The sequence below is a fragment of the Panthera leo genome, chromosome A1 (genome assembly GCF_018350215.1).
Source record: "Panthera leo isolate Ple1 chromosome A1, P.leo_Ple1_pat1.1, whole genome shotgun sequence".
Classification (NCBI taxonomy): Eukaryota; Metazoa; Chordata; class Mammalia; order Carnivora; family Felidae; genus Panthera; species Panthera leo.
The window spans coordinates 114,165,567-114,178,468 of NC_056679.1; the positions used below are offsets into that span (position 1 = coordinate 114,165,567).

Consider the following 12,902-nt stretch of genomic DNA (forward strand, 5'->3'; position numbering starts at 1 on the left):
TTTTCTGGAGGCTAGAGAGGACAAACCATTTCTTTCTAGAGGCCACTCACATTCCTTGGCTCATGACCCCCTCCCTCAATCCACAAAGCCAGCAACAGTGAGTCTAGTTCCTTTCGCACTTTTTTCACTGTCCCATCTACCTTTCTCCCCACTCCTCTTTCTCTCACTGTCCGACTGCAACCAGGAGAGGGGCTCATATGATTAGACTGTGCGCACCCGGACAATCCAAAATAGTCTCCCTACCTCAAGGTCCTTGGCCTTAATCGTATCTAAAAGCACTTTCTGCCTCGGAATGTACCACATTCACAGGGCTGGGGATTAAGACACGGACATATTTGTGGAGGGTGTTACTCCATCTACCACAAGGCTACAGAGATAGAAGAGGAGAAGGATGCCTCCAGGTGGGCACTAAAGGAGACCATACATTCATACAGGTCACAAGGCCAACAATAATTTAATTAAGTGCAGAAGGAAATTTAACTTTGATTACTCAGTTTACTTAGCACTACATATGGGGTTGAAAATTCCAGATGTTGTGAAGCAAAGCAAGGGAGGTAAGAGAAGAGAGGGTAGCAAATCCAAAAAATACCACAGGCAAATTTCTGTGCCCTAAAACTATTGCTGTGATTTGGTGGTTTCAAAGTTAAACACACACAACCATATATTTCTTCTCTTTAGTAAGTTATATATCCCAAAATACCTCAAATTCCTTGTCTTCCTTCCAAATGCAATGTTCCATTCACAAGCCACCAGATGGCAGAGAAGAGTAGAGAATAAATTGCTACCTACAACAACAGCAATAACAACAACAACAAAAACAACAAACCAAAAAACAATTTTGCTTATACTAGGAGAAATCCAGCGCTCTAGATGGGGGGTAAATTCAAACATCTTAAAGTAGAATAGCACCTTACTTTTTCAAAGGCTTCCAGAGACAACAATTTCACAACTTTCACCCAAGTGATACTGGAAAAGTCTGTTAAAAATGTGTATCAGGATAATATAGCCAAGATTAAGTCAAAATAGTTAGACACATTCTTAAGTTCAGGGAAAATAAAAAAACAAAGAATCACTTTAACTTAAAAAGAAGCTCTCGAAACCAAACAAAACAAAACCCACTGCCTTAGCCCTGCGTCTCCTTGAGGAAACTCAAAGGCTGTCTCCAGGTCATCTCCACTCAGCTGTCCCTCGAACACCTCAAATTCAACTTGTCCCACACGGGGAACTCACCATCTTCCTTCCAAACTTTCTCTTCCTCCTGCCGCCTACTTCAGCTAAGAATATTATCATCGACCTGGTTGCCAAATTCAGAAACCCACAGGTCATCCCTGTTGCTTCAATAACCCTTCACTTGCAGAGAATGAGTATTTCATCATTCCTTTTTATGCATCTACTGAAGGATTTTGGAAACAACCCACAGGTTTTGCTCTTTTGGTAGTTATCCCAGAAATGACTTTATGCAAATTTAGTTTATCAAAACCAAAGTTAATGAGTATCTTTACCCTATCTTCAGGTGACGCGAGGATCATTTAAAAGGAGGCAAACCATAAGAGACTCTTAAATACTGAGAACAAACTGAGGGTTGATGGGAGGTGGGGTGGAGGGGAAAGTGGGTGATGGACATTGAGGAGGGCACCTGTTGGGATGAGCACTGGGTGTTGTATGGAAACCAATTTGACAATAAATTTCATATAAAATATTAAAAAATTAAAAAAGAACTTATAAAATTCAATACCCAGAAAACAAATAATCCACTAAAAAAAAAAAAAAAAAACAGGCAGAAGAAAAAAATGGGCAGAAGACATGAACATTTCTCCAAAGAAGACATACAGATAGCCAACAAACACACGAAAAGACATTTATCAACACTTACCATCAGAAAAATGCAAATCAAAACTACAACAATATATCACTTCATACCTGTCAAAATGGCTAAAATCAACAATACAAGAAACAACGGTACTGACAAGAATGTGGAGAAAAAAAGAATACTCACGCACTATTGGTAGGAATGCAAACTGGTGAAGCCACTGTGGAAAACAGTATGGAAGTGCCTCAAAAAGTTAAAAAGAGAACTAACTACCCTACAATCCTGCAATCTACTGTGTATTTACCCAAAGAACACAAAAACACTAATTCAAGGAGATACATGCACCCCTCCATTGATTGCAGCATTATTTATAATAGTCAAATTATGGAACCACCCCAAGTGTCCAATGACTGATGAATAGATGAAGAGGATGAGGTACATATATACAATGGGCTATTACTCAGCCCTAAAAAAGAATGAAATCTTGCCTTTTACAACAACATAGATGGAGCAAGAGAGTATAAGAACACTAAGTAAAATAAGTCCATCAGAGAGACAAATACCATATGATTTCGGTCATATGTGAAATTTAAGAAAACAAATGTGCAAAGGGGGTAAAAAGAGAGAGAGAGAGAGAAATCAAGAAACAGACTCTTAATTATAGAGAACAAATTGATGGTTGCTAAGGAGAGGGGAGTAAGGGAATGGGCAAAATAGGTGATAGGGATTAAGGAGTGCATTCATCATGATGAGCACCACATGATGTATGGAACTGTTGAATCACTATATTATACACCTGAAATTAATATAACACTATGTGAACTAACAAGAATTAAAAACTTAAAAATAAAAATAAATAAAATAAAATAAAATAAAAATAATAAAATAAATTAAAAAAAAAATAAAATAAATTAAATTAAATCTGGGGCTCCATCACTGAATGTCTGAGTTACAAAATAATTCAAAATGTCTCTAGTCTATCCATTATGGCATGCCAGAAATATCTTCAACCATGCTTAATATTCTAAAATCTATTTTCTCAGTGGCTCCTGGATGGCTCAGTCAGTTAAGCGTCAGACTTCAGCTCAGGTCATGATCTCATGGTCCATGAGTTCGAGCTCAGCGTCAGGTTCTGTGCTGACAGCTCAGAGCCTGGAGCCTGCTTCGGATTCTGTGTCTCCGTCTCTCTCTGCCCCTCCCCCATTCATGTTCTGTCTCTCTCTGTCTCAAAAATAAATAAACATTTAAAAAAATTTTTTTAATCTATTTTCTCAAAGCCTTCAAACACTCTCACTACAAGGAAGTATTTTAATTTATTCTAAATCTCACTTTTCAGTCTTTTGTAACAATGAGGAATAGCCTTCTTCCATCAATAACTTTTCAAATAGAGAAGAGGGCTTTTTTTTCCACTTTAGATATAGATGATTTAATTCACTGGCTTTTTTTTAATATGAAATTTATTGTCAAATTGGTTTCCATACAACACCCAGTGCTCATGCCAAAAGGTGCCCTCCTCAATACCCATCACCCACCCTCCCCTCCCTCCCCCCCCCCCCCCCCATCAACCCTCAGTTTGTTCTCAGTTTTTAAGAGTCTTTTATGCTTTGGCTCCCTAAGAGGGCTTTTTAAAAATTTTTATTTCAGCAGCTTATGTGCTGTCAGTTTCAAAGCGGTTTATGAAAATCCTACAGCCTGCATGGTTCAGTCTGTTCAGCTTCCGACTCAATTTCAGCTCAGGCCATGATCTCATGGTTCATGAGTTCAAACCTCACTTTGGGCTCTGCACTGACACAGCAGAACCTGCTTGGGATTCTCTCTTTCCCTCTCTCTCTGTTCTTCCCCTGTGCACACATACACACATGGCATGCTCTCTTTTTTTCTCTCAAAATAAACATTTTTTAAAAATATTTAAATCAAATTTCTGATTTTGGCAAAGCTAGTTTTTTTTAAGTATCAAAATATATATGCCAGAAAATGCCATAGCTTTTCAAGACACACTCTTGTTACCTCTACAAGAGGACTAAAAGTGATATTTTGAATACATCTTTTGAACAACTCCATCTAATATCACTGCTGCTGCTGAGATTTCTGACTCCTCCCTTCTGACTCTTTAGTGGCCTTCATATCCTACTGGATTCCAGGCTTGATCCTCTGTGCAAAGATTTTAACTCTAAGAGCAGCTTCTGAAATGAAGCTATTCATAGTTTGGTGGATAAATAAGCCAAGAAGGGAGAGGAGGGTGTCTGACTTGAAGAGGTGGGTCACATGGCATCTTTTGACAAAGAAGTAAACTTAGAAAAATAATCATGGAAATGAAGGAAAATGTGTACAATATGAAAAGAACAGCAAAAGAGCTAGAAATTTCTAACAGGTAAGAAACTGGGAAGCAAACCTCTAAAATGCTAAAGAAAAATCTTGCAAATGTGTTTTTGCAAATGTTCTTTTCGTGTTAAAATAATCCAATTTTAAAATGTGAAGATCATTAAAAATTAGAACTGTCATGCTTTCAGGCCTAATTATACCAGATGTCTTCTTGCTTATGTGATCTTAAAAACAACCCCATGGCTTTAGAATGCACCACTGTAAGAAAATTATCAAAAGAAATCACCAAATGCTAGTATTGGCACAATATGGTTTCGATTACTTTTGTTTCTGTTTGTAAATAAACTTTAAAACCTGATATATATACTTTTATTGGCAGAGTTTAGCTCTCTTTTCTCGATACATTTAATATATTGTTATTTTAAAGAATTAAAAACCTCAACACCCCTATAATGACAAACTCAGCCATTAACCTTCACAGAAAATTAAAACCAATTCAGACAATCTGTGTTGGCTTGATTTTAAAAGTAACTATTAGGCACTGGGAAATTAAATGTATACATTTTCCACTAACACTTCATATGATCTCAGGCAATTGTCAAACTCAAGGAAAAACAGCTAAACCATTTCCAGCAGAGAAAATAAAAATATATATAATGAAAGAATGGATAAGTCAAATGTTATCCCCAATCTTAAAAGACAACAAACATTTCTCCAACAGCCATGAAATTTTATTTTTTTGGGATGGGTGAATAGGTGAATAGAAGTCTGCATGATATAAAATAACCAGGCCAATTACACTTTTTAAAAAGTCTGGAAAGAGTTAGCATTTGTTTCTTGATGCTTCTTGTGGTTAATATACTACTTTGTTCTTTAGGGAGAGCTCTAAGATGCATCTTTACACAGCCTCTAGTTCTATTTGTTTTCATGGAACACAAATGATTAATTTGATTGATTTTCTTTTAAATGAAATGACCAGTAAACCAAAAAATATTGCTTTGGGTATGGTTTAGAAAGTAAAAATCTTCCTCCGAGCTTTGCTACTTACTATGCAACCACGCACAAGTCACTGGGTCTCAGTTGCCATGATTTTTTTTTAATGTTTATTTTTGAGAGAGATAGTGCAAGCGGGGGAAGGGCAGAAAGAGAGAAAGAGAGAGAGAGAGAGAGAGAGAGAGAGAGAGAGAGAGAGAGAGAGAGAGAGAATATTAAGCAGGTTCCAGGCCCGGAGCTGTGAGAACAGAACCCAATGAGGGGCTCGAACCCATGAACCGCCAGAGAGATCATGACCTGAGCCAGTCAGATGCTTAACTGACTGAGCCACTCAGGTGCCCCTCAACTGCGATGATTTTAAATCAGAATTAAAGTATCATTCCTATCTAGAGTACAGAACTCCTATAGAGATCAAGTAAGACAGCCCACTTTGTCAACACTTAAATTCTTGAATAAATTAATGAATGGGGTAGTACTTTAAAATCATCAAGCCCTAAACAAGTATGAGACATTATTTACATCAATATAGCTGCAGAATCTGTATTCCTAAAGGTTTAAGGAAAAGGAGAAAGAGTTCTATTGGGGGGGGGGGGGGATGCTTGCAGTGTGGCCCTGACCTATCCTGGACCTTCACATAAACACTTTTACTAAGGCCACAGACTCCCTGAAGATACATTAAGGAAAATGTTTTAATGTAAAAGAAACAGAAAATGTTCTACTCATTTGCTTTTAAAATTAACAACAAGAAAAATAAAAATCTATTCAAGAAATAAAACAGGAGGCAGCAGAAAACAGTGGAAAGAGCATGGAAATCTGAGAGCCAGAAGACGGGTTCTGGTCCCTGTTTTACCAGTAATTAACTGCAAAGGTGCAACATGGGTCAAATGAGAGGGGTATATTAGAACACCTGTAGAGTCTCTTTCAGGCCAAGACACCCCAGCACCAAATGAAATATAACAGATAACCTAAACTATGCTTTAACTTTTCTGTGTTATCGACCAGTAAAGGAAAGGGGAAACAGAGAAGACAATGCAGTAGGGAGAAAGAGGAAAACAATGAAATGTAAGGAGAAAAGGGGTGCGCATGCACACGCGTGCACACACACACACACACACACACACACACACACACAAATTCTACCCTCAAACCCCCACCAAAAAAAGAGTTGTATGAACAGAGAAAGACACACTAATAAAACATAAAAATAAAAAAACCATTTAAATACAGAAATAAACGTGCAGAGACTGTGGAGAATAACCTTTAAACAAAAAACTATCCAAAATGTGTAACATTGTACTTTTGCATTAAAAGGCATACAGGGAGCCAGTTCAAGGCATATGCTTCATGAGTTAAGTACAGTTATGTTGGAAGTTGAAGATTACCTACCTCTGCTATATCTTACTCATATTTTTGGGCAACATGTGACTTGGTAATTTCAGATCTCACATCTCCAGGTCATTTCCAACTAAACAAGCCAAAGATGAACTTCCCTAAAATAGAAATGTATCTCAAGAATTTTTTTATGAATCAGAGCTTAGCATTATTTTGCTTCCAGATATGTAGGATTTAAATACTTCAACCTAAGAGTTACCAATTATGTAAAGTACAAACCCCACATGGCCATTTAACATTCACACTGAGGATTTTCCTGTTAATCTTCTCTGTCTATTGTAGAGAGCACTGGATAATGTAACTCCAGCACTCCCCTTTGAATTCCTCCCACATGAGGCCCATCTGACCTTCTGGCTTTTTTGAGCTTCAAGCCTCTATAGGAATTTATAGACTGGGGAGTTGATTTGTACTTTGCTACTAGTCAACACAGAGGAGAGTAGAGGGGTCTCTACAAAGCTTCAGACCAGCTGTTGCAAGGTGGTGAGTAATCCCCATCCACTCAGCCCAGACAACCCAGATCAACTAGAACATAGGAAACACAAGGGTTCCCTATGTAAATTCCCTTCTCTGTCACCAATATGCTAGAACTCTAAAAAATTGTGCACATTTTCACATCTGTAGAGGAAACTATTATTCAGACCTATCTCTGAAGGAGTCATAGGAAGCTGTTCTTTCTTGTAGACAGTAAGAACTGGGAAGAAAACAAGCACAAGATTTTGCTGGTTTTGTGTGGCTTTAGCTAAGCTCTTAGACCTTTCTATAGTTTGATTTCTGTCTCTGAAATGGAAATATAACAATCTGACCTCTTTCCAGCAAACGTGTTATTGGAGAAATAAATAGTGCAGCAGAAAGAAAAACACTTACAGCTTTCTGGAGGATGGGGGTTAGATCAATTCAGTGTGAAACATTCAACAAGTATAATAGTGATAACAATAACGAGCATATGAATTTGCACAGTGTTTAACAGTTTATAGGACATTTTAAATATATGATCTCATTGGCCCTTAAACCAAGGTGTGTGAAATAGGGAGGCCATTTTTTAAGTTTCATCTAGCAGATAAAGAAATTGAAGCCCAGAGGAGGAGAGTGACATGCTCAAGATCAAAGAGATGGTTAGCAGTAGAACGTGCCTCCTGATAGAAAGTCTGGTGCTCACTCTAGCATACCTACCTATATATGAAGTTATTGCCTACTTCTTTTTCATTCCTTTCCTCCTCCAAGTAAAGCTTGCTTAGTAGGAGGTCTCTTAATCAAAATGTTCTATTTCTCATTTATGGTTCTAATTCACTGTCACACAGAACTTAAATCTGCTTTGACATTCCTCGTTAGCCAATATCTGTGAATCTAGGTCTGCTGAATGCCTGAATCAGCTAACCCCTAAACCATTTTGAATACCACTATTTATAATTTTTGCTATCTCTACTCATTACCACATCACATCTGAGCCACAAATCATTAGTTCCTTGGGTCTTGCTTTACAAACTATATTATTTTTATCAACAGTTTGTATTCATCTGTGGTATTTTTATGGTGTTCCTTATTGTACTATCTACTGTTGAAACCATTACAGACATAACAAGTATTCTTAAGGTTGTTTCTTTCCAATAAGAATCCGTCAAGGCTTTGAACTCAGAGAGGATGTGAGAGCAGGCCAGGGTAATTTCAAACAGCAAAAAACATCTGTTCTCTTTTATTCCTATTGCTCAGCTTCCTTTATCAATGTTATTTATGTTTTTTCCTCAAATTCGTGAAGAATAAACCAAGATGAGGGGTATTTTTTTCCCTTTGCCCTCCTTTAATGTGTCCTCTTTGAGTTAGAAATCTCAGCACTTAAAAAGGTAGGGAGTACATCATGCCTGTTGTATATTCTGGTCTGAATAATTCCACAGAATACAACCACCCTAAGCCATGCTGAACCACTGAATCAGGGCCCCGCTTTCCTCTCGAAGTCAGAAGAAGGGATCCAGAGGAAGGGATAACTGGACAAATGCTTTCTAAATAAAGTAACTCTATGGAGGAGCTCACTAGGCAATGGATACCTTGCCAGAATCTGAACATCATACCCAGGAACTGCCTGTGCAGAGCATGGCTTCAGCCCCAGAGAATGTAAGTAGTACAAAAAGGAGACAGCATATGCTATTCCATAGCAAGCATGATCTATGATTCTAGCCTCCAGACTAAAGGGCAGTGGACTAACTCTGGGCAGTGGAGCTGACAAATTTTATTCAGTACACACATACTGAACACTATTATATGTTGAGGCTGAGAGATAAATTCAGTTGATCTCATTCAATCCTCATAACAACTCACACTGTTTATTCCCATTTTACAGATAAGAAAACTCAGCATGAAGGGTAACTAATTGTGTCAAAGTCATATGGACACCAAATGGTGATGTTACAATTGAAATTCAACCCAAACATGGTACTGTGACCTCCACAGCACATGCACACACACACACACACACACACACACACACACACACAACACTGGAGTACCAGGAATGGAAACACATTTGGGCTCCCTTACCTAGTTAATAAAATGCTATCTATCTTACATAGCTAATAGAATGCTATCACATTTTCTTCCTTATTAGCTCTAAAGACTATATTGATGGGTGGAACAACTGGGTGGCTTAGTCAGTTAAGCATCCAACTCTTGATCTCAGCTCAGGTCACGATGGCACAGTTCGTGAGTTCATGCCCCATGTCTGCCTACATACTGTCACTATGGAGCCTGCTTGGGATTTTCTCTCTGTCGCTCTGTCCCTCCCCTGCTTGCATGTTCATATTCTCTCTCTCTCTCTCTCTCTCTCTCTTTCTCTCTCTCTCTCTCTCAGAATAAATAAACTTAAATTAAAAAAAAATACTAGGGGCACCTGGGCGGCTCAGTCGGTTGGGCGTCCAACTTCAGCTCAGGTCATGATCTTATGGTTTGTGGGTTCAAGCCCCACATTGGGCTCTGTGCTGACAGCTCAGAGCCTGGAGCCTGCTTCAGATTCTGTGTCTCTTTTTCTCTCTGCCCCTCCCCCACTTGTGCTCTGTCTCTCTCTGCCTCTCAAAAATAAATAAATGTAAAAAAAGAAATTAAAAAAACAATACTATACTGATGGAACAAATCAAGCACCCTGAGATGAGAAGAAGGGCAAGGACTGAGAGGTCAGACCCATCTCTCTATGTCCTCTCAGGTTGTTAAGAACTTGCACTAATATTCTGGGTTCTGTTTCATTTTTTAGATCTAAGGAGGATATTCAAGTCATTGGTGCATTTTCATGGAGCACATGTAAAGATCAAGGAATATTAAACCCTACTAATTACTCACTGGAAGACTCAGAGCCAAGTACTTCCCAAGAAATCATGGTCAAAATAAGCTAACAAAAGGTCTTCTTACAACCCTAACATAATGGAACTTTTTCTAAACTATCCAGCATCTAATAAAACCAATGCAGAAAGCAACAACTCTGCATTTTTTCTACTTTGAGGCCTCTCGGCTTCCTTCTCTAGCCTTGCTCCTATTCCTCATAGCCTATACTGTTGTCTTAATAGTGGGCCTTTTTGCAAACTTTTCTCTCATCACTATCATCGTTAAGAAGCAGAGAAAAGCTCAAAACGTCATCAGTATACTGACTGCCAATCTGTCCTTCTCTGGCATCTTGGTATGTGTCATGTGCATCCCTTTTACTGCCATGTACACTCTGATGGACTACTGGATATTTGGGGATGCCATGTGCAAGCTCAGCTCTTATGTGCAGGGTGTCTCCATCTCTGTGTCCATATTCTCACAGGTGTTAATTACTGTTGAAAGGTAGCAGCTGATTGTAAACCCCTATGACTAGAAACCCAGTGTATCTCATGTCTACTGGGATATCACAGTGATTTGGCTATTTTCTCTTCTTCCTGTACTATCACCTCCCAGATGAGCCTTTTAAGAGCCTCTCTCCCCACTGACCTCTACATCCATGGTGCAGCCTGTATAGAGAACTGGCCCTCCAAAATAAACCAGCTCCTCTTCACCACTTTAATGTTTATGGTCCAGTATCACATCCCTCTGAGCTTCATCCTCATCTACTACTTGAAGATTGTTACTTGCCTCCAGAGGAGAAATGAGAAGGAAGACAGAAAAGAGGGAAAGCGACAGTCAGCTCAATGAAAACAAAAGAATCAACACGATATTGATCTCCACTGAGGTGACCTTTGGGGCCTGCTGGTTGTCCTTGAACATCTTCAATGTTATTTTTGACTGGTATCACAAGGTGCTGATGAGCTGTCACCAGGACCTAGTATTTGCAGTCTGTCTGCCACTTGATTGCTATGGTTTCCACATGCATAAAACCTCTATTTTCTGGATTTCTCAACAAAGCTTTCCAGAAGGATCTGGGAGTGCTTATTCACCATTGCTGGTGCTTTGCACCTCGGGAAAGATATGAAAATACTGCCATCTCCACTATGCACATCAATGAATCCAAGGCATCATTAAGATTGGCTCTTGCATCAACAGGTATATAAAAATTATTAACAAATGCTAAAGATGTTCTTGAATGAAAGATGGAGAGATAATGGCATAAAGATGCATAGAAAGAAGCTAGAACCAAAAGAGAGACAGAGAGAGAGAGAGAGAGCGAGAGAGAGCAACTTGACACTACCGAGTTTTGCTTTAGGCCAGACCTGTGCGTGCCATATATCTGCCCAAAACACACACACACGCCATCCCTTTTTTCTGAGGAGAACAATGCTAAGTAACTCAAACTAGCTGTTATCATTTAGGGCAAAGAATTACAATGAGAAAGCAACTGAGGCAAGCAGCACTGCTGGCCAGGGAACAAGTTTCCAGAAGTTGTTACTCAATGGCATGCCCACAAAAGGTATTACTAATTATAAGCCTAGTAAAAGCACTGCTATACCTCTCAGTGTTCAAGACATTTCACTTTCATATTTGGGAACTCTAACTTTCAACCATGTAACCATTCAATTAATTAGCCAAGTCAGAAAGCCCCCATCATAACCTATTAATTCGTCAACAAAGTAAGTTTGATTGCAAGTTGAATGACACTGAAACTAAGTATTGTAATTATTTCCCATGCCTGAATCAGATTCTCTAGTTTATGCTAACAGTACATTTTCTTCACTAACAACGCTATTAAGCACCATTAGAACAGACCACAAACTCGTCAGCACTCCAGTTATGCTAGAGATCACCCTAACTAACTTATCAATGGCTAATGTATATAGAATTTTAATTATCAAATAGCTTTTTATCCCTAATTCTTTATGTATGTTAAATAGGAGTTATGATGCATCTATTACTGGGTTTAAGGGACTTCATCAGTAGCACTTTTACAATTAGCTCCAGATTTTTTTAAACTTCTCATAAATCTCATGAATTAAACTTTAGAGGCACCTGGGTGGCTCAGTTGGTTAAACTTCTGACTTCAGGTCAGGTCATGATCTCCTGGTTTGAGAGTTTAGCCCCACATCGAACTCTGTGCTGACAGCTCAGAGCCTGGAGCCTGCTTCAGATTCTGTGTCTCCCTCTCTCTGTGCCTCCCCGCCCCCTCTCAAAAGTAAATAAACATTAAAAAAAAATTTTTTTTTTTAATATCCCTTATCCCCACAGTATCACATAGGAGAATCAGCTAGACTGTTTTCTTTTCTTTCTTTCTTTTTAATGTTTATTTTTAAAAATAAATTTTTTTTAATGTTTATTTATTTTTGAGAGAGAGAGGGCATGAGAAGTGGAAGGGCAGAAAGAGAGAGAGACAGAATCCGAAGCAGGCTCCAGTCTCTGAGGTGTCAGCACAGAGCCCGACGTGAGGCGCGAACCCACAAACCACGAGGTCATGACCTGAGCCGAAGTGGGACACTTAACCAACAGAGCCACCCAGGCGCCCCATTTTAATGTTTATTTTTGAGAAAGAGAACGCAAGCAGGGGAAGGGCAGAGAGAGAGGAAGACAAAAGAGCCAGAGCACTCTGGTGCTCTGACACCAGAGAGCCGGACATACGGCTTGAACCTGTGAACCATGAGACCATGACCTGGGCTGAGGTTTGACACTTAACCGACTGAGCCACCCAGCTGCCCCTAGACTGTTTTCAAAATAATAATAATAATAATAATAATAATAATAAGCTACTATCATTCAATAGCCATTAGCTCAGGGATTTCTACTGAATCATGGCCAGCTTTATCTCTTCCTTGGATAAATCACCCTTATACTATTACATTTGAGCTGCAGCTTATTGGTCTGTCAAAAATGTAACTATGCCTTCTTTCTTTTGAATAAGAGGTAATGTATCTTTGATTATCTGTGGTTTTTCCACTGTGTTTTTTTTTTTCTTTCACATCAGCCTTCATGATTTCCCTCCTGAAACATTTCTTCCTTCTCTCTA

The 12,902-nt window shown here is 38.8% G+C and overlaps 1 protein-coding gene and 1 pseudogene across 2 annotated transcripts in view; one reads left to right on the forward strand and one right to left on the reverse strand.

Annotated features, from left to right (window-relative positions):
* Window positions 1-12,902, reverse strand: part of KLHL3 (kelch like family member 3) — a 280,869-nt gene that overhangs the window by 171,329 nt on the left and 96,638 nt on the right. The window lies entirely within an intron of this gene.
* The window catches only part of LOC122230015, a 49,266-nt pseudogene continuing 40,480 nt past the window's right edge, over window positions 4,117-12,902 (forward strand).